Consider the following 22,822-nt stretch of genomic DNA (forward strand, 5'->3'; position numbering starts at 1 on the left):
ATTACTTTTTTATTATATGCAATAACTACGCAAAATTTCGTAAGCGTAGTTTAGATATTCAAGGAAATATGGACATTTTTATGTATACGGCATTTTTATGTATAACATTTTTATGTATTACGTTTTTTGACTATAACTGTAGAAATATTCTTTAAAATTAAACAAAATATTCGGTGTAATTTTAACTAACTGTAAGAAGATCATTTCAAATTTTGAAGAAAAAAAAATTCATGGGTGGAAGAAATTAAAAAAACTCCATAATTTTGTTTCGATTCGTATTGTATGAAAAAAGTCTGATTCGAATATCTTTAAAATTTAAAAAATTTCTACGTGGTTTCTAAGATCGCTCAAAGTGGTTCTAGTAAATTTTGAAAGAAAGCTCTGAATGGTTCGGAGGCTTTCCACAAATTTCATTTTGTACAACTAAACAAGATTCACTAAAAATGGCACCGTCATTATAGAGGCCTATCCCTATTTTGTTTCACATGTTGTTATTTTTTTCTTTATACCATCAAACTTTATTGTCTGGACATTCATTATTGGGTATTATCGTTTGCTGTTAAATTTGTTTTCTGATATTTCCATCTTTCGACTAAATAACGCACTCTAGCCAAAATGATGCCACAAGTTACGATCCTTTTCTGTTTACTGCAATTAGAATGTATCGCCATACCATTGCTTGAATGAGTTTGTAAATAGTGATCAGTATTTGACCCTATTCAAACTAGGTAGAATGTTTATAGTTCAAATGAAGTTCTATTCTGGTTGATAATAAGTTTTAATAATTTCCTGACCTTTGCAAGCAGAATTGATCACCAATAAAAATTTTGACCACTTTCCGACTAACCAGCGAGCTTAAATCTGTACTGAAAACTGTATTGAATATCAATACAGTTCAAATCGATTCCAAACTCTTACTCAAGCAAATTTTATTGGGATATTATCACCAAATGTACTTCATCATTAGTTAAAATTTCGATTACTTTCCGATAAGCTAGAGTGACTAGATAAGTTTCCGACTAGCTGGAGTTCTGTGCTGAATGATAATATAATTTTCATCATTACTGTACTGGTGCAAGAAAATTTTACCGTCTTATCATTCTATCAATGTCAAATGTCTTTTATCATCAAACAAAATTTCGATTATTTTTCCAACTAGAGTACTCAAATCTTAACTTAGTACTCAAATCTTAACTGGAGTGCCTGAAGACAATACAAGCTGCAACTGTTTCCCAAATATTACAATAGAAATGCATAAAAAAATTAATTAATTTTATTATTATTAGAATATTTGCAAATAGGTTATCGAAATTTCAGCTACAACTGTTTCTACAATTATTATATCCAAACAACTATCTCATGAAGAAAGCAAAGAATCCTTCATTCAACTGCTGCCGACTTCCCCTAAAGACGCTAGTTGTTCAACTAGAAGGAACTGCCTAGATCTTTATCCATTTATCATTATAATTATAAACACAAGCTACAACTGCATCCAAAATATTGCAATCAAGGTTCATTAAAAAAAAATTTTATTATGATCAGAGTAAACACAAACTTAGTATTAAAATTTAAACTATTACTATCTCAACTATCTACTACTCTAGCTAAACTGCTATCTCATAAAGAATGACCAGACTCCCTTAAGTCGCTGATTCTTCAATTAGAAGGAATTTCCTAGATCTCTATCCATTTATCAATATATTTAAAAACACAAGTTACAATTGCTTCCGAAATATTGCAATGAAAATTTATAAAAAAAAACTATTTTATTATGAGAGTAAACAGAAACTCGGTGTAAAAATCTAAACTACTTCTGTCTCAACTATCTATTACTACATCTAAACTATTATCTCATAAAGAAGGCAAAGAATCTTCCATTCAACTTCTGCCGATTTCCCTTAAAGATGCTGGTTCTTCAACTAGAAGGAATTTCCTAGATCTCTATCCATTTATCAGTATATTTAAAAACACAAGTTACAACTGCTTCCGAAATATTGCAATAAAAATTTATAAAAATTATTTTTTTATTATCAGAGTAATCAGAAACTCGGGATTAAAATCTAAACTACTACTGTCTCAACTATCTATTACTATATCTAAACTATTATCTCATAAAGAAGAACTTCTGCCGATTTCGCTTAAAGACGCTGGTTCTTCAACTAGAAGGAATTGCCTGGATCTTTATCCATTTATCATTATACCTAAAAATATGGATTATAAATTAGATCTCGCCCTTTACGGATGGGCGTTGGCTTCATATACAAAGGATGGATTCGTATTATCCCACCTCTTTTAATCAAATAAAGAGAAGTTTTTTTTTCACTACTTCTTCAGTCTTCGAGAGATTTGTGTTGTGAGTTTCGATCGAGAAATTATACATTTTATAATCTATGGGGAATTTTTAGAAAACTTTGGTATGGTATCACTCGGTGATGGCATATCGCTCAATGATATGAAGCACTCCTAATGCAACCATCATATTTATCAAATTAAAAAAACTTTTGCTTAATATCTTTACGCAATTAAAAAATTACATTACTCTAAAGTACTGTAAGAATATGAAAACAAAAAACGTAATTGAAAATCTTAATTAACTTTTAAATTTCAGTACTATTATCAGGTCATACATATTTGTTTGAGTTGTTTATACGTTCTAATGGTAACAATTGTATAAAATCTTATCTATCTGTTACATGTTAGTATGTCTTATGTAATAATAAATTTAAAAAAAATGGCAAACTATGCAAATTGTTACCATTTTAAATATTTGATAAAGAAACTGCTATTATAATTGGAAAAATCGACATATATGTTTATTTTTTCATTTGTAAATTAATATTTTGAAAACTTTCGGTCTCTTATATGCATTCTTTTGTTCAGAATTGTGTCTAAAACCCTTTCAGATCTATCAATCTTTTCAATATTTTCTTTCATATTCAGTATTTTTATTCTATGGTAAGCAATAACATATAATCCGGAGTTTAAGTATTTTTTTATCTTAATTTTACCGTTAGGGAAACTTAGAGGAATATTTTGTTGTTTTCCTCTCCACGAAACGCAAATGGGGTTAGTTCCATCAAAAAATAACGTTTGTTCAGTGTTTGATGTATAAGCTCCTTTACCTTTAGGGTTGGTTGTAAAATTTTCATAAAGCCGTCTTAATTTCCACAAAGTCGTCACATTTGTGTTTGAAAAGTGATATAATGCACAGTAAAAAATCTGTTAAATTCACAGAAAAAAAATGTCTGCTGGTCTGCCAGTATAAAACCATTTATTTAACGGGAAAAAATGTTATTTAAAGACGGACGCTTGTTTCTTAAGCAGATAAGTACTGTTATTTCAACAAACAAATTGTGCTATTTTAACAAAAAACTATATTAACTTTTTTAAAAAAAGGAAGAAAGAAACTCTATAAAATAACTGTTTTAGCATTGTGATCAGTGCGAGTCCAGAACAGAATTAGCATGATAAGTCACCGCCGAGATTTAAACCTTGGTCACCTCATTGCGAGGCAGCTCCTTATGATCATAAAAAAATCTATCTTAAAAGTTTTACTTATTGAAATCATATGTAAGTATAAAAACGTTTACAACTTTATTGGCTTACCCTTATAAAAGTGTCTGGCAAATTTTACTTTCTATAAAATTATATCTAAAAAAAATTATAATCAGGTAAAGTATCAATTCCACAATGAAGTCGAATCGTAATTTTATTTATGTAGTGCTCAAAACCATATAATAATTTCTGAAATGTACGAGCAATTTTAAATAATAATCGTAAAATGATTTGAAAAAAAAATTAAGTTGTCTTACGGTAAGTAAAATTGCACGGAAATACTAGAATTTGATTTTACAGTTATGATCTGAAAGACAGAGAAAAACTGCTTTCTGTAAAACAGCTTTAAACGGTCAAATAAAAATAAAAAAATAATAAAAATAAAGAAATCTGTAAAAAAAAAACTGAAGATTTTTGCAGGGATCGGGGCTAACGATTCAAAACAGAAAAAAAATTTATTCATCTCTAAACTGTTATTTTATATTTATGTTACCAGCAAAGTTTGAAATCCGGCATTCAATGGAATGCCTAGGCATTGTATATATTGCCTAAAACTAGCCGGCAATATATGGAATAATTTATATTTCACACATTTCCTAGGCATTCTATAGAATGCCAAATGAGAAACTGGCAAAGTATAAAATCTTCTGTGGCCATGCTAGTAAAGGTGTTGAAATGGATATTTTGTGCAATATTTGTTTCTAATCTGAAAATAATTGTGACTTAAATGAGAATTTTTTAACGAAAATTTTGTTTCTCTTAATAAGAAACGCATAAATTATGTTTCGTACAATTTTCATTTTTCTTTACGCATTTTGAATAATTTTTTTTTAAATTTCACTCTCATTATTTTTTCAGAAAAACATTTTTATTTTTGAGAAATGCACATCAGATACATAATAACCTCATCAGGATGTTTTTTATTCATACTTTGCCTAAATAGCATTTGTCATTCTATAGAATGCCTAGGTATTATATGCAATGCCTAGGGAAAGTATCTAATACTTCTCATATTTCATACCTTGCCTAAAACCATCCGGCATTATATACAATGCCTAGGCATTTTATAGAATGCCGGCGTTTCATACTTTGCCGGTAACATATATAAAAAAGAAAATATGTTTTTTTTCTTAACAGTGTTTCTCCGGTTTGTATCACCACTGATTAGAGCAGGCAACATCGTTTTGTTATCATATTTCTAAGAACTGAATCATTTATGATTGATAACATTTAAATTTCTTCAATTGTTAGACTCAAGATAGCCGGATACCCAAATAAAAACAACTTGGTCCTTTAGAAAAATTTACAAAAAGCGAGATTTTGACTTGCATGATCAGAAATGCCAAAGACAATGTTTGACAGTTGTTTTCTAAAAAATCGTCAGTTGAAAAACAGTGTTAAGATATTTTTTTAAAAACATAAACCTTTATTGACTCATTGAATAATTATTTTTCATCACGATTGAAGGGTTTTGAATTTTTTAGAATTTTGCAAAATCAGTTGCAGGAGAGTGAAATAGGGATTTCTGTTCTTCTAACAAAAGAAAGATCTATTAGTTTGTTTCACTGCTATGCCGGAAAGGTTTTCCACTTTTACTACCATTAAAGAATCAATAAAGAAACACTTTTTTAATTTATGTAACCTTATGAACAGTCAAATATAAACAAAAATAGGTCCGAATATCCTATATTTAATTAAGATTTTTTATTGATTATTGAACTTTATAAATCTACATTACTTTTCAGTAATGAATCCATTTTTATGCATAGTTATTATTGCAATCCCGTGAATATCTGAAAAAACTCTATATTATTTCTAGATATCTAATCCCTCAGATACTGTGGCAATCACCTTAAACAACGGGCATTGCATAATTAATTTTATTTTTGTTAGGTTTGGTAGAATAAAAATCCTCTATTTCGCCAAACTGAGTGTCAATTTAAGCTATTTAATATTAAATTAATTATAAAGCATTTTTCAAATAAATAACCGTTTTCCAGAATTTTCTAGTTTTTTTTATTGAAAATTTCATTATTTCCTAAGCAATTATTCCAGAAACATAAATATTTTCAATACTGACATTCTTCACAGTGACATAGAAAATAACATAAAGAAAAAATTTGAAAATTTCGAAATGACAAGGGAAATATAATTTTTTTCATCTTTTAATTAATTAATTAATTAATTTTTTGTATGTTGCGTCGAGGAACGAAAGAGTGGTATATTTTTGTGACAATACCCGCAACTGCCCGTTGTGGACCAGGGAAGGGGGGACATGAAAGTAAAAGTTCCACATTTTAGCGACCAACGGCATGATTGCGGCAATGTGGTTAGCGATGCGCACAGGCTGCCTTTACTTCCCAGACAAGCTGGTACCCTTAGATCTGATGTCGCTTTAATTTAGTCTATCGCTGTGAATTGAGAACTGCGAGATTTCGCAGCTGATTTAAGATATTCAATTTACTATATCACGAAAATTTTATATTTGAAGTGGGATAACTTATGGAAGAAAAATGTCCAATAAGGTGATTATGGTGCGAATCCGGGGACGGTTGGTCGATTTTGCTCTCTCAAACAAACTATTCTGGAGACATAAATTATCCTCAATGGTAGACCAATCATGGATTCGAAAATTCATTCGGTCGGATTAAATGTTTTTTTCTACGAAATGCAAATGCTAATTCTATCAAAATGTTCTGCGCTAAGGCGAGATTGTTTCATTGTTCAGGGGGCCCATTGTCTTCTGGGTCAGAATCAACACGGCAAGGTTTGAGCAATGATCAATTTGTCGCTTAACTACCACTACGAATATTAAACAATAATTCACTAGTATATAACATATTCTAACTCGATTCAATCTTGAGGTAACTTTTGATAGATGAAGGTTGATAGGGTCGAAAGTTCTTTCTCACATTGGTGACCCGGAAGTGATATGAACTCGTTTATATCGAAAGTGACGACCTCTTCGAAGGATGGTCCACATTAAACAGTTGACTTGCTATTTGTGACTGCGATATCGTCCTCCTCGCGCTGTTGCTTTTCAGTCTCATCTATAGAGCGAATTTGAGGAGAACTCCTCCAGACTTAAAGTCTAGGGCTGTCTGCTGCCATGCCAAAACAGGAGCGGCCACTTCTATTAATAAACTCGTGCTTGAGTTGATGTCGAAATTAATAGAGAGGGAGAACATGTGACAGATATAAATCTTGATAGTATTTATTCTGAAATTTTTATAAATGTAAGAAAATTTAATTCAAGAGCGGTAAAAACTATTTCACTTTTCAACTGTTTAAATGATTCAAGTTCCTTCAAAAAGAATTACTTTTAATTTATTTCTATTTATTCTGCACTTCTACGCATTCTTTATTCCTAAGTTTAAATTCTTTTCAAGCACAGTCAATTTTTTTTCCTTTCAAATCCAAGTAATCTTTGATTCGGTAAAGATTTACAAATGAACAAAATGTTTTTCTTAATATTATGATAACGATATACAGTCAAATCCCTCTATAGTGAACACGGTTTACAGTGAACTCCTGGATATAGTGAACGAAATGTTCGCTCCCGTGCCTTGCTACACACGTATAATGTTATTTTTTGCGGATATAGTGAACCAAAAAAAGAGAGGAAGTGGGATATTATGAACTTTTTTCTGTTTTCGACTGATTTTTCTTCATTTTGTAATAATTTTGAAATTTTCGCTTTAAAATAAATACATATACCGATTTTTAAAACCATTTATAACATGGAATGTAGCATAAACATTTTTTCTTGCTTTCTTCATTATTGAATAGTATTATTGAATTCGTTCAGCATTCAAAGATCAGCTAGAGATTACTACTCTTTTTGTACGCAAGACGAAGAGTAATAAAAAATAAAAGTGAACACATTTCTGTTACTACGTATTATTTTTCATTCATTTTTGTATTTCATTTTATCGGTCATTTATTTAAATAATATGTGATAAAAGGGGGGAGTTTGGAACAATTAGTTAAAATTGTTTGCGTAACGGTTATAGTGAACCGAAATTTCGGTCCCTTAAGGGTTCACTGTAGCAGAGTTTGACTGTAATTTATTTAAAGAATGTTCGCTTTGTGAAAAAAAAAAGCTTTTATTAAGAGGGGAACTCCTAGTAATAAGACTCCTAGTAATAAGAATAACAATGAGAAACACATGTTTTATTGCATTTATGCAAGCACTTGATCTAACCTAATTCGGGTGAGGGAATTTCATGTCTAAAATTTGTTCTGCTCCTAAAGCTAAATTTTTTAAATAAAATTTTTAGTCTGTTTTTGCCAAAATGTTCAAGTATAAAAACATTGTGCATAACAGGGGGTCGCATAAATGTTGCGACAAACTTCTGGGGGAGTTAGTGTACATCATGAGGGTTAAAATTGCATACGAACTCATTCTCCGAAACGTCTTGTGCGGTTTGGGGTGCTTCGCTATTTTAACCTGTTCAGGAACACACGTCGAAGCAGTTCATAATAGGAAAGAGTCCCTAGCGGCGTATGATGATATTTCAGGGCAGGGGTTTTGATGTAGTTTTAATCCTGATGATTGTTTCTAAGTCCCATAGAAGTTCACCGCAACATTTATGAGGCTCAAAGCTATATATAAGATTTCTTAAACCTGCATGATTCGACAAAAAAAATTGACTAATAATATTATTTTAAAAGAAAACTAGCTTGGAGAGAGAAACCAATTGCTGATTAAAAATCAGCGATCCGAAATTATCTAAGAACTGTTTTTAAAAAAATCTCATGTAGCAGAAAAAAAAGTTCTCTATTGTAATCTAAAAATGCTACTGTGTTAAAGTAATTATTAATTAATTATATGGATTTTGTTTTTTGTAGCTCCTTTAAAGAAAATCAAGCAACTGCACATTTCAATCTATTTAGAAAATGTCCATTCTTTTCCCTGTTTTAAATTATTTGAATAAAACGAAAATGACTGATAAAATAAAAAATAAAAAAAAATTTCTCTTTTTTTGTTTTATTTTATTTTTATAGAAAAAAAAAGAAATATTTCTTTATCGGGATATTAAACTCCTCTCAACACAAATAAAAGTTATTACTCTTGTATTTTTGTTGACTCAAGATAGAAATAGCACTATCAAAGGTGAATATTAGATTATCTAACATCACCCTTTTCTAGAGAAAAAAAAAAGAATTATTTATCGAACAATAGCACCTGCCTTTTTCACATCGTAAGTTTCTCTTATACTTCAACTTGATTCAGATTTCCTTCTTTTCTACACAATTTTATTTATTTACAGAAAATTTATTTATTTATAAATATTTTCTCTGTGTAAAAGAACTGTACGATTTGCAATTTTATTTGAAATACTGACATGTAATACGACCAAACATGCCAAATCGATGATTGCATTATTAAAACCAACTTATATTCTACTTCTGAGAATAATTTCTAACTTTCCGTGGAACAGTTACTGGGTTCTGAGAGTTAAGACTTCTTTAAACAGTTTTTTTTTAATATTTTTGAAACTTGTAATTATATTTAGATCCAGCCAATAATGCATTATTTACTTAATATTTCGGCTGCCTTTACGTAAAGTAAACTGTCAATAGAAAAAGAAAAAGTTATTTTTTAAGAAAATATATATGTTTCAATAACAGCGTATCGAATAAATTATAAAAAAGACAGGCTTTAAAAAAATTTAAATATTTTTCATCACGCTATTCAAACTAAAATAAAAATAACTAAATTCTTTAATAAAGAAATATGCTTCCCTAATGACAATTTTCAACGTTTATTGCAGTCGTTTCTGGTTTTAATTTCAACGAAAATCGTAATTCAACTTATTTCTTTCATTTTTAGCTTATGCATGTAAACCAAAAACAAATTTATGCCGAGATTAGATATGGCTTCAGAAATATGAATTTAACTGTTGGATTTAAAACATAATTTAAATTAATCATAAACATAATTTAACTTAAATCATAATTATTATTGAAAAAACAATGAAAAAATTTCATTCCTTTTATTTTATATTGTATAAACCGGTTATACAATATAAAACAAAATAAGAGGAATGAAATTTTTTGACTACAACTGTCTGCCCAATTCTGAGTTTACTACTATTCCACAGCCTGTTCAATTCCATGCCTTTTAAATTTAAAAAGAACCCAGAAGACAAGTGAATCCCTCGATCACGCATTGGGACAAACTAGCCTTCGCGGGAGACTATTTGATGAACTAACCCTGAATTGCAATACATGGAGAGGAAAACCTCGAAAACTTCACGCGGCAAGTGGATTCTGACCCATGATCCATCTACCACTGAGGGTATTTTAGGTTTGCGCCGTGGGCAGCGAGAGCCGAGAGCAGAAATCGTATCAACAAGCCACCGCTGGGAATCGAACTTGAGGTAAGCTCATTGGGAGGCGAAAGCACTATTCATTCCTTTTATTTTATTTTATAACCGTTTTTGAACAGCCGATCCAATTTTGAGTTTACGATGTTCAACCAATGTTCAACTCCGTAGTCTTGTAATTTTGAACCTGATTCAAAAGACAAGGAATCTCCTGGATCGAGTATTGGGAGAAATTTACCTTCGTGGAAGACTTTATGATGGAACGTTGTATAAAGTTGCAGTAATTTATAAGTTCACAATTGGTTTTATATACTTTGTTTATAGAGTCAGAGTTCCTTCAAATGAAGGTTAGCAGTTTAGGGTTCCATACCCGAAAAAAAAATGGGAACAGCTGCAGAAAGCAGTCATGTGGTTTCAACAAACTAATTTGATACTATCAAAATTAAAATTTCTAAAACACACTCAAACATTCGTTACTATTATCCCATAAATGCAAATTTTTAAGCTTAAGCTTCAATATTTAGTTGACAAATCTCCGATTGTTATTTCCAACACAATTTTATTGTTTTTGTTAATAAATATAACTAGACAGAGCTAAATGACATTTAGTGAATTGAGTAAATTAGCTTTGAAGTTAATACGTTAATCATATTTTGTTTGACAGAAAACAAAGAGTATACCTTATTTATATCTCTTGTCGAAGCTTCGAGTGGCTGAATTCCGAAACATGTTTAAGAGTAATTGAATGAACATCAAACACATGAGTTATCCAACATAACTTACCAGTTACAGGTATTTTCAAACATTCTCTTGTCGCATGTGCTATCTAGCTATTACGCCCGTGTGACTCACTAAAAACATTAAGTCATTTTTTAATTAACATTACTCCTTGAGACATTAATAGCAGGATTCGAACCCACGACCATCGGCTCCGCAGTCAGGCAAGCTAACCACTCGGCCACCTGGCCGGCGAGACATTAATAGTAGTTATCCATAATTTCCTAGAATCCAAAAAATTAAAATCAAAGAAAACTTATGGTTATTTCATGATTCTCGATTATAGGATACCTGTAAGTGATGTCACTGTCGGCATTTGTCATTTCATAAGTCAACACACGCGTTTTAACACACACGCCATGATGACGCTAACAGGTATTCCATTAAATCTGATTTAAATCTTATAGTTAGGGTTAATCAACTCACTTTTTCTCGAGTACGAGTTGAGTTAGAGATTATTGATTTTGAATGCTGTTGTTGACGTATGCCTGTTTAGGCAGAGGAGGTGCGATTGTTCTTGTTTTTCCAGTAGCGCCATCTGTGGCCAAGAATTCGACTTCTGCCACACCATTCGTAATACCCATTTATAGGTCGGACCCATTTATTCATCCACAGATCGTAATTTTGTCCTGAATCAGAAGACGATCAATCTCCAATCCAGTACCTCCCGAGGTATTGATTTGTTATGGGAACATGGAGGACTTTTGCGACTCGACAGATTTAACGTGCATCAGTCACTTTACTACACGAGGAGTCTTCGGTCGGCGGGGTTCGAACCCACGAACTCTCGGACAATGGCCCAGCCCCCTACCGACAAGGCTATCCCGCCCGTATTGATTTTTAATCAAAACAAGATATATTTTTTAGTGAACCAAGTTTATAACACTTCTGCAAAAATATTACTCTAATATATTGTGTTTTTTTAAAAAATATTTTAAGGAAAAAATTTGTTATAATTCGATTTTAAACTGACATTTTTTTTCCAGGAAAAAATAGAGGTAAAAAATGATGTGAGATGACTGAATTTCGCTAGCTGACTTGAGCTGCTCGCACAAAGCTCCATTAAAATGTTTTGTTCGTTCGGCTCGAGTTAGGGAGCGATTGAAAGCTGCAAAATGGATTGATTTTTTTGAACTTTTCACCAACTGGAAAATAGTACTATATTCTCATTAACAAGGTACGTATTAACTTTTTAAACGCTCTTAGTATGCAGTGAATACCCTTGGCGGGTCACTTGAGTCGTCAAAGTATACTTTAGCTCAGACGACAAAGACGTCGCTGTGTCGAACGGTAAAGTCCTGGTTTCTTAGGACAGGTCGGCGTTACAAAACGTCAGCTTGAAGCGAGCGCTAATCCCTGATTGGTCAATTTGTGAGTTAAACAGCATACGTCATCGAACGCTCAGCTTGAACGACGACTGACATCCGAATCAACTGCAGTTGGATTACAACGTAACGTTAACGACAGAAGCAATGACGGACAACATCCAACATAGCATCGAAATCAGTCAAGATTTAGATTTTGAACCGACTGCTCACGCTGTAAGCTAACAAAACAGTATTTTGTTGGCGTCAGCGGTACGTCAACTTCTCGCTGATACCCAGAGAAGGCACTTGTCTTAAGAAACCAGGCCTTAAATGGAGCAAGGCACTACTCATGCTATTACTCGCTGCTCATCTTATCCCCCTCTAACTTCTTTATACCTTTTACTCCTGATACTTTTCCTTTCTTTCCTAAAATTTAAATAATATGAAGGAAAATAATATAAGGATAATATAAGGAAAAGATAATATAAGGAAAAAAAAAACTATTGTGTCGTTGATTGCCATACTAAAATTTACATATTTAAAAACTGCTTTCGTTTGTTTTGTTTTGTCTTTTTACTAATAAGCTGAAACACTTATGCGTAGTTTCACTGATTCACCCATTCCTTAAATGATTTACTGTCTGATTTACTGATACACCGATTTGGCTGTTTTACTAATATGGTAATTTACTAATTTTCCGATTTCCTGATTTGTTTTCTAAAGAACGTCATTTCTCTTTTTCAACCTTTACTCACTCGCAATATCAAAAATTATTGTAACTGCTCGCTAGTTTTCATCCTATCATAATGTTATTTTTGGATTTTTTTTATTGATGCTTTTAAAATAGTGAGAATCATATCGTTAATTTCCTTTAACACGCAACATTCATCCGATTTAATGATATTTATTAGACGTGCTTATGTTGTGATGGACATGCTTTGCTGTAAGCAATGTACAGCCTGCAAAATGAAAAATAAGAAAAAGAAAAGGATCCATTTAAATATTTTTTGTTCTAATCAACGGATTTTCAGATGTGCTACTTAATTAGCGCAGACGATATTTTAAATTACAAAATCAAACGACAAGAAAAAAGAAACGGAGTTTTTCAGAATAAACTTGTCTTTTTTTGCTGTTGACAGATTTGAAATCCTGATTCTGAAAATATAAGGGCGGAGTTAGCCGCAATTTTGGAAAATATGGACCCAGCATCTTAGGCAGGAGAGAGGTCGGGAGTTTGAATCTTCTAATGTTAATTTCAATATTTTCGTATGGGCCGAGGTAGCCTGGTTAGTAGGGCGTTGAACTCGCGTATGCGAGAACGGAAGTTCGAATCCAACCGGTAGAATAATCCCCGTGTATTAAATGGTGACTGGAGCATTTTAAATCTGAATCTGTCGAGATCACAAAGTCCTCCAAGTTCCCATAAGAAATCAATACGTCTGGGGATATTAATCCAGGAGCTCTCTTGTATTCGGGTTTGGATCAAAATTACAAGGATACGGAGTTGAACATTGGTAGTCGTAATTCCAGAATTGGGTCGACTGTTCAACGACGGTCTTAAAATATAAAAAATAAAAATACTTTCGTATAAGCCGCGATGGCTCAGGGGATAGAACGTTCGCCTTTCAATGAGGTGAACCGGGTTCGAATCCCAGCAATGTCTGGTTGATACGAATTCCGCACCCGGCTTGCACCGACCATAGTGCTGACGTGAAATATCCTCAATGGTCGATGAATCATAGGTTCCCTTGTCGTCAGACTAGCCGTGGGAGGTTCTCGTGGTCTTCCTCTCCATGTAACGCAAATGCGGGTTAGATCCATCAAAAAGTCCTCCAAGAAAACAAATTTCTCCCGATACTTGATCGAGGAGTTGCCCTGTCTTTTGGGTTGGGTTCAAAATTACAAGTCTTTGAACTGATAGTCGTAATTTCAGAATTGGACCGCCTATTCAAAGCAGATTATAAAATAAAATAAAATAATTCTTTTTAGATAAAAAAATCTTTCCATATATTGAGCTGTAATCTAGTGAAAATTTGTAAAGTACCAATCCAGGAACAATACCAAGTAAGGGACAGTTTCATTTAAAAGTATCAGGTTCAAAAAAAAGGGTGACTTATTTTTAAACTGCAATATTAAAAGACTGATTGCTAAAAATTGGGAAGTAATATATTTTACAATGAATAAATTTATTTTACAATGTTTACATGGATAGATATTATATCAAAAAAAGATTGCAAAGAGTAAATTGAAATAATGTTGAAAATTAATGATAAAGAAATCGAAAAAGTTCTTTATTTGAAAAATATTGATTTGGTAACAAAATAAAAACTTAATGAAAAATGGATTTATTTGTCATGTCGGTAATTAATTAGTCATGTGGGTCGCCTACTCTATAGATGATATTGAAATAAAATGTTAGCTTTAAATTATTAAAAATATTAAATAAACGCAGAAAAAGCCTCAGATTTTACATAACATTTAATTGTCAAAACTCAATGAGTGACTAAAAAACCATTGATTGACTAAAAAATATTGAAAACTGAAATTTAATGGGGAAAAATTGAACGAATTAAATTTTTTGAAATATAGGCATTCTTTCTTAAATATATGAAATATAGAACAACTGCTAGGTATACCACAGCCAAGCATTCCTGTTCAGTTTGTTAAACTTAGTGACACTGGTCAAAGTTAAAGTGAGGTTAGTTTAGTTGTTAATATTGTTCCACTAGATTTTGACAAACAACTATAACTCGTATTACAGATCAACATATGTCTATACTAATCATGATGGCTTTGAATCTAAATATTTAATTTATCTTGAGGCCACTTCTAATGATTTCATGCCCCATAAAATCATTTATCTTAGAAAAGAAAAAAGGGATTTCTTAAAATATAAATCCTAGTGGCGGTATATACAAATACGGTTTCCATTTGTGGGGTTTCGAGTTCAAAATTCAAGTTAATCGGAAATTTATTTATCTTACTATTAATAAAAATAAATAAAATTCTCGCGTGGGCGGCTATAATTCAGTGCTTGTCTCATAATGAGGTGACTCGCCTTCGAATCCTAGTGATGGCTGGTCGATACAAATTGTGCACTCGGCTCGCGCCGACCACAGTGTTGACGTAAAATAACCTCAGTGGAAAACGAATCGTGGGTAAAAACCCCTTGCCATCAGGCAAATAGTGAGAAACTTTTATGGTAGAGCCATGATGGCTCAGGGGATAGAGCGTTCGCCTTCCAATGGCTGGTCGATACGAATCCGCATCCAGCTTGCACCGACCACGGTGCTGACGTGAAATATCCTCAGTGGTAGACGGATCACGGAGAGTCCTTTTGCCGTCAGGCTAACCTTGGGAGGTTCTCGCGATCTTTCTCTCCATGTAATGCAAATGCGGGTTAGTTCCAGCAAAAAGTCCTCCACGAAGGCAAAATTTCTCCCAATACTTGATCCAGGCGTTCCCTTGTCTTCTGGATTGAGTTCAAAATTACGAGGTTACGGAGTTGAACATTAGAATTCGTAAACCCAAAAATTGAATCTGTTGTTCAACGATGGTTATAAAAATAAAATAAAACATTTCTTTCAAACTTTCATCAAACTTTCATGGTTTTCCTCCGCATGTAACGCAAATGCAGGTAAATTTCATGCAAAAGTCCCCCACGAAGGCTAATTTGAACCAATGTCTAAAAGTCCCTTGTCTTCTGAGTTGGTTTTAAAATTACAAGGCTACGGAGCTTATCATTGACAGTCGTAAAATCAGAATTCGCTAGGCTGTTTACAGTCGCTCGATTTAATAGCTGAGCACCGGGCCCCTTTAAAAATTTTTTCACAAAACTGAAATCGACCCCATCGTAAAACAAACGGGAGTTTTAGAAGAAGGTAAAATAAAAGTGGGTAAACAAAAGTTTTGGATGTGGACAATCCAAAGTTGGCCAAGACGAAGCAAACGACTTGTTGTTTTTAAAGAACAAGTCCCCAGCATGAGCAGCCCAAGTTTGGCAAAACAATATGACTAAAAAAATGGGACGAAGCCCCATAAAGGGGCCTCGAAGCCATAAAGGGGCTCGACGAAGCCCCATAAAGGGGTCTAGGTCACCCATTGCACATATCAACTGAGCATGACTCTAGGGTATAAAAGGGCTCGCCTGCATGTGATCATACAGTTTTCAGTTAGACATTATGATGGAGTGCGATATGCTAGATTTTGAATTGGATCTAGCGCCTCTGACGCCTATGGGACCTGAGATGGAAAATTCTGACACTCTGATTTGGCCTCCAGTATCACCTCTTGAGATTTCTCCACCCAGTTCACCAGTATCACCTCTTGACATTTCTCCACCCAGTTCTCCAGTATCACCGCTCCAGTCTCCTTCACCCAGTTTTATGGAGTCCATGGTGAAACCGTTTTTTCTGCCCATATCTCCAATCTCTTCGCCTGTGGATAAATCGTTACTACGTCCAATATCACCACAAGTGGAACAGCCTGTCCATAAGCCCATTGCAACTGTTATGCCTTCCAGTTCATCTGTGGATAAACCATCGTTTCGTCCCCCTGTGGATAAAAAGAAACTGAAATCTGTCATTGTGAATGAGGCACCGAACAGAATCTGGAGTCGTATGCCGATGGTGCCTGCCGGAGATGCTCGTCATCGATTGAATTCGAAAAAGTCGTATCGAGGTTCTTCACCACAGAGGGTGCAAGAGCCATCTAATTCTAAATAGAAAAGAACCACCAAAGCCCCTGAAAGACAGATCACAGCTCCTGAAAGACAGACCACAGCTCCTGAAAGGCAGACCACAGGCTCTAAAAGACAGACCACAGCTCCTAAAAGACAGACCACAGCTCCTAAAAGACAGACCACAACTCCTAAAAGACAGACCACAGCTCCTGAAAGGCAGACCACAGGCCCTAAAAGACAGACCACAGCTCATGAAAGGCAGACCACAGCCCCTGAAAAACAGACCACAGGCCCTAAAAGACAGACCACAGGCCCTAAAAGACAGACCACAGCTCCTAAAAGACAGACCACAGCTCCTGAAAGGCAGACCACAGCTCCTGAAAGACAGACCACAGCCCCTGAAAGACAGACCACAGCCCCTGAAAGACAGACCACAGCAAGTGTGCCACATACCACCGTGTCCAAACCCACAGTGTCACAAGCCTATTCATCGTATTCAAGTGCACCCACCAGGCATCAAAAGTTCAGACCATTTCATTTGAAACGGCCATATGGAAGAAGAGTACACATGCACGAGAAAGTTTCAGGTGTACTGTGCATTCAAGACAATGGTTATAGCTTGACTAATGGTGTAAAAACAATATCTTGGGACGGTAAAGTGGATCAGCAGCTACTCTTGGAAGATGTAATTTATACAAATATTAGACACACTTTGACGGTCGACGAAAATACAAATAAAACATGGAAATCAATTGTTGAAAAACTGGACACTATGCATCCCATTAAAGATTTAAAAGTTATGAAACTTATAGTAAAACAGCCTTTAGGGCAATGCTCATTTTGTACAAAACAATGTCACAGATACAAAGTGGTAACAGGGGGTTTTAGTCAAATATCTCATGTACCGTTGGATATAATTCAGCATTAATTTGCATTATATATGTATTGTAAATACCCATATGTATTGTAAATATGTATTGTAAACTTTAAATAAAGCAAAAAATGGGGAGACCTCTTGTGAGGTCTCCCCATTTCTTATAAAATATGATGTACCAAGATTGGTTGGTTTGTCTGTCAAATTTAAATCTAGTTGCGTATTCATTTGTATTGTAAATATTATTTTAAATAAAGTAGAATGCACCAAGATTGGTTTGTGTTAATTTATATCCATGGACACCAAAAGTCAAACTTTTTTTGTTGTTTTTTTTTTCGAAATTTATTATTTATTTTTCGAAACTGACTATATATTTGCTCCGGCCTCTGCGCCTTCATTCAGACCTGTTTTGATTTCTGAACGAACCTTGTCTATTTTACGACATGTTTTTTCAACTAAAGCTCGACTCTGGTAAGACTGTTGCTGCCTTTGTTGCTTTGGATGGCAGTATTCTGTGGAGATTGACAGATGTCGGACGTTTATTGGGAAGAGTCAATCCCTATACATGGGGGGCTAGATACAGAGGCAAAATCGCTTCTCAAATAATACCAACGTATTTACATCGACGGTACAATAGTATGGCATTACGATCACACCTGATTTCTGGTGATGTTTTGATAGACATTTTGATGAATCAAAATTCAGAGTTGCATCAACGTTTGACACGTCTCTTTCGAGAAGGTAAAGTGACGGTGGAAAACAGACCATTTGACAATTTTACGGTCAAAAACTCTTGTGTTGTGGTGGAATGCCAAGGTGGTGTCCCATTTAAAGACTTTATGCTTACTTTTAAATCATACATGTTAAAGACTCTGCAGGCTAGTTTTCAAAATTTGCCGTGCTCTCAGACTGGTGAATGTTCTCAAAGCAGGCCGAATGAATGCTCTAATATTGATGAATGCTCTCAAATGGATTCTTAGATTGTACCTAATGAATGTGTGCAAATGGATTCTCAGATTGTACCTAATGAATGTTTTTTTTATTTCCAATGCAGCAGGCGATACGGACATTATCCTAACGCCGTACAGAGATCAAAATAAAACAAAAATACAAATACAGAAGGAGATGAAATATACAAAATACAAAAACAAAAGCAAAACATCAAACACAGAAATTAATTCACGAACTTAAATTGAACAAAAGTTCTCTGGCCTCCCAGTATCGGGAGTAGATGCAGTTCTTTGTCAGAACTGAACAGTCTAGAAGATGTCCAGCATTCATCGTCGCACCACTGCGGCAGAGGGGGCAGGCAGGATTATCCACTATTTTAAGACGGAAAAGATGGTCGTATAAGCAGTCGTGCTTGGTAGCAAGACGAAAGGCAGCTACAGCACTGCTTCTTGGGCAATCGGGGAGATTAAAGATGTCATTTCCCCACGATTTTTCTTTTGTTCGTTCCTTTAGCAATGATATATGTGTTGTCTTAATTGCATGATTAATCATTAATGAAGTGGACTTATAGCTAACCAAGTTATTTGGGGCTTGATTAACAAAGCAACCTTTTTTGGCCAGTGCATCAGCTTTTTCGTTGCCAGGGATACCACAGTGGGATGGGATCCATTGTAAGGCAATCGTTTTATGTTTTTCACCTATCCACCTATTATGTTTTTCACCACCTAATGAATGTACACAGACTAATGCTCAGATTGTACCTAATGAATGTACAGACGAATGCTCAGATTGTACCTAATGAATGTACACAGACGAATGCTCAGACCATACCTAATGAATGTACACAGACTATACCTGATGAATGTACGCAGACGGATGCTCAGACCATACCTCAAGAATGTTCTCAAACTGTAGTGAAGCAGGAGGAAATGGAGATTCCAACGGACGGTTCTGAACAAATGATACAGACAATATATTTGCCCGAAGAGCGTTACAAATTAAACATTTACCTCAGAATTGGAGAGGAAAGAATGTAAAAAAAAAATTTAAAAAATTTTTAAAAAAATGGTTGTTTACGTGAAAGGTCAAACTGCTTACGTGCCATTGGCTCATTCGCAGAGCCGCCCACGATGTTTTCACGTGATCTCTGCCTATAAAAGGAGACGCGTTTCAGTCAAAAGCCTACAGTCAGCACCATGGACTATAAAGCAAAATAGATGTGTTTCCCAGCCATGTGGTTCATGAAGTGAAAGCCTTGTGTTTGCCTGACAAGGTAGATCCTTTGGAATCTGCCACTAAATCTGGACGTGTGACGGCTTTTGTTACCTATCAAGAGCCCACATAACTTTGAGTGTTTTACATTTTGATCGAGGACTGGCTAAAAAAACGGCATCGATTGGACAATTTCAAGAGATGTTTTGAATCCAGCTTGAAATGCAGCACTGTGTCGACAAAAAAAATTCGTTGGGATAAAATTTCCAGGAATCTTTAGAGGGATCGTTTATAGTCAAATCCAAATTTACCTTTGGATTAAGGCATGTGGAAGAGGATATGCAGCACGTTTATCAAACGTCAGATGCACCCATTGTGTGTTACATCATGTCAAAGCACGATACCGATTCGACCAAAACTCGGCGATGTTTTGTTTACAAGGACCAGTACAAGTTTAATTTTTACATGTCTCTGCCACATAAAAGGTATGCAGTGCCACCCTGTACTAGCTACCTGATATTGACTTTGCAAAAGACAACCTTTTCGGTGGATATTATTCCTGCCATGACGGAAGTGAAAGATGCCATGGATTGCAAGACACATACCAAACTTGAAAAGCCAAGGTGTTATGTTGTTCCTCCTCCCACACCTTTGCATGAAAACCGTGATGTACAGACCCCTGTTGTACAACTGTTTCCTGGAGAGTTTAAAATTCCAAAGATACCGCAAGTGTTGGATAAACCGATACCCAAATTGTTGGATGAACCGATACCCCAAGTGTTGTGTGATGAACCGATGCCTCAGGTGTTTTGTGATGAACCTCAAACGTTGGATGAACCGATGCCTCAGGTGCTTTGTGATGAACCTCAAACGTTGGATGAACCGATGCCTCAGGCGCTTTGTGATGAACCCCAAGTGTCGGATATGCCTCAAATGTTGGTGGTGTCAAATGCAATGGATACGTCTCAGCTGTTGGTTGAATCGTCCCAAGATGCGTTTTTTAGTGTGGACTTTTCACTCATTGCACCAAAGGAGGATAAAGAATGGGACAACATCCAAGACTTTTTAAACAATTTTTCGGAACCTTTGGAGGTGTTGGATTTACGCAGGTGTCAAACACGGTTGAAAAAGACAATATGCCTTTACTCCCAATAAACCACTGGATTTGTCAGTAAAAACACAAAGGGTAATGTAAATCTTGTAAATTTAATTGTATTAAATGTATTGTAAATTGTATTATTATATAATGTAAATAAATAAATTCCCTGCTGGGGTATATTTTTTTAGAACCATTGTGTCATTCTTGAAAATATCATATCTTGTCACACTCAGAATGCATTACGTCATAACACTTCCTCCTTTTCGAGTATAAAAGGGGATTCAGAGCCACTCCATTTCATATTCACCATGAGCTCCAATATATTTAGCTTCATGTACCATCGTGAGGGTTATCCTCATGCTGAAGAATTTTCAGCCTTTTTAGAAAAAGTATCTCGTGTGTTGGACCACATTCAACCGCCAGATGTCCATCTCCTCCTATGCCATATACTAAACGGTATTGCGGATCGTACGTTTTTGACTTTTTATCCTCTGTGTATAACTTTGCTTCATTTGTACACAAGTTGGATAGACCCTCATCACAAATTGTGATGGGCGATTATGAAGGATCCATAGCCTGGCGAGTTTGGCAATTTCAGGGAAAGTGCTTTCTCTGGAAAATGGCCTTTGAAAAATTTAAAAGAGAAGGTCTTCAAACTTTTATCCACATAAACTGGAAAACAATGGCGCAAGAAATTATACAGCAAATATATGCACTGGATATGCCAGACTACTTTTGTAAGGAGCCAGAGAACTTTTCCATCTGCTTCAACCCTATGTTCAGCCCTGAGATATTGAAATGTGGGCACCATTTCCACGAAAAATGCATCAACAGATGGTATGAGGAGAATAAATCTTGCCCTTTCTGCAGGGAAATTTTATAACTCTGAATTTGTTCTCCCTAAAAAAATGGGACGAGGCCCCTTTATGGGGCTTCGTCCCATTTTTTTAGTCATATTGTTTTGCCAAACTTGGGCTGCTCATGCTGGGGACTTGTTCTTTAAAAACAACAAGTCTTTTGCTTCGTCTTGGCCAACTTTGGATTGTCCACATCCAAAACTTTTGTTTACCCACTTTTATTTTACCTTCTTCTTTCTTCTAAAACTCCCGTTTGTTTTACGATGGGGTCGATTTCAGTTTTGTGAAAAATTTTAAAAGGGGCCCGGTGCTCAGCTATTAAATCGAGCGACTGTAACATCGATTATAAAATCAAATTCTTTGGTGAGTTACCATGATTCAGGGGATAAAGAGCTCTTGTCTCCCAATGAAGTGCCGAGGTTCGAATCCCTGTGATGGCGGGTCATTACGAATTTGGCAGCCGGCCCGTACCGACCACATTGCTGACGTAAAATATCCCCAGTTAATGGTAGATGGATCATGGGTTAGAATCACCTTTCCGGCAGGTTAATCGGGGAGGTTTTTGTGACTTCCTTTCATTGTAACGCAAATGCGAGTGGATTCCGTCAAAAAGTTCTGCAGATAGGCTAGTTTGACCTGATGTCCATGCGTTCTCTTGTCTTCTGGGTTGAGTTTAAAATTATAAAGCTACAGAGCTGAACATTGACTTTGTCATAAGCTCAAAACTGGATCGCTTGTTCAAAGCCGGTTATAAAATTAAATTTGTTTCGTTAAAGCATTTTTGCAACAACTAGTTGTCTGCAAGGGGTCTCATGGAGGTTAAGGCTTTCCACAATTTCGACACGAACAAAATGATATTGGTAAAGAGGTCAGCTTGTTCACAGCGTGTCCTTACTTCTTGGGCAAGCTGGCATCAATGACGTGCAAAGAGAGGCAAAAGATGCAATGGCCATTAGCATCCAATATAGCCAAAGTTGGACATATAACGAACGACTAAGGACACTAAAACTTTAAATCTATTAATATTATTCTTATTATATCAAATTTTTTATCGTATAAATACCTGGATCAAACAAAATATTATGAAGAATAAAGTATGATTATCAGACAAATTTAATAATAAAATTTTAGTTACTAAATTTTAAAGGAAAAATTAAAGTGAAGTTTGTTGGACGTA

General features: G+C 34.7%; 1 protein-coding gene across 2 annotated transcripts in view; it reads right to left on the bottom strand.

Moving 5' to 3' along the window:
- LOC107437698 (uncharacterized) overlaps positions 1-10,823 on the bottom strand; it is a 63,611-nt gene extending 52,788 nt beyond the window's left edge. Inside the window, exon 1 of one of the 2 annotated variants that reach the window (XR_011637910.1) lies at positions 10,671-10,823. The gene's annotated coding sequence lies outside the window, so the exon portion shown is untranslated. The remainder of the gene's footprint in view (positions 1-10,670) is intronic. The other variant, XR_011637913.1, reaches the window with a different exon arrangement.
- Between the last annotated feature and the right edge of the window lie 11,999 nt (positions 10,824-22,822).

This window comes from Parasteatoda tepidariorum, chromosome 10 (assembly GCF_043381705.1).
Source record: "Parasteatoda tepidariorum isolate YZ-2023 chromosome 10, CAS_Ptep_4.0, whole genome shotgun sequence".
NCBI lineage: Eukaryota > Metazoa > Arthropoda > Arachnida > Araneae > Theridiidae > Parasteatoda > Parasteatoda tepidariorum.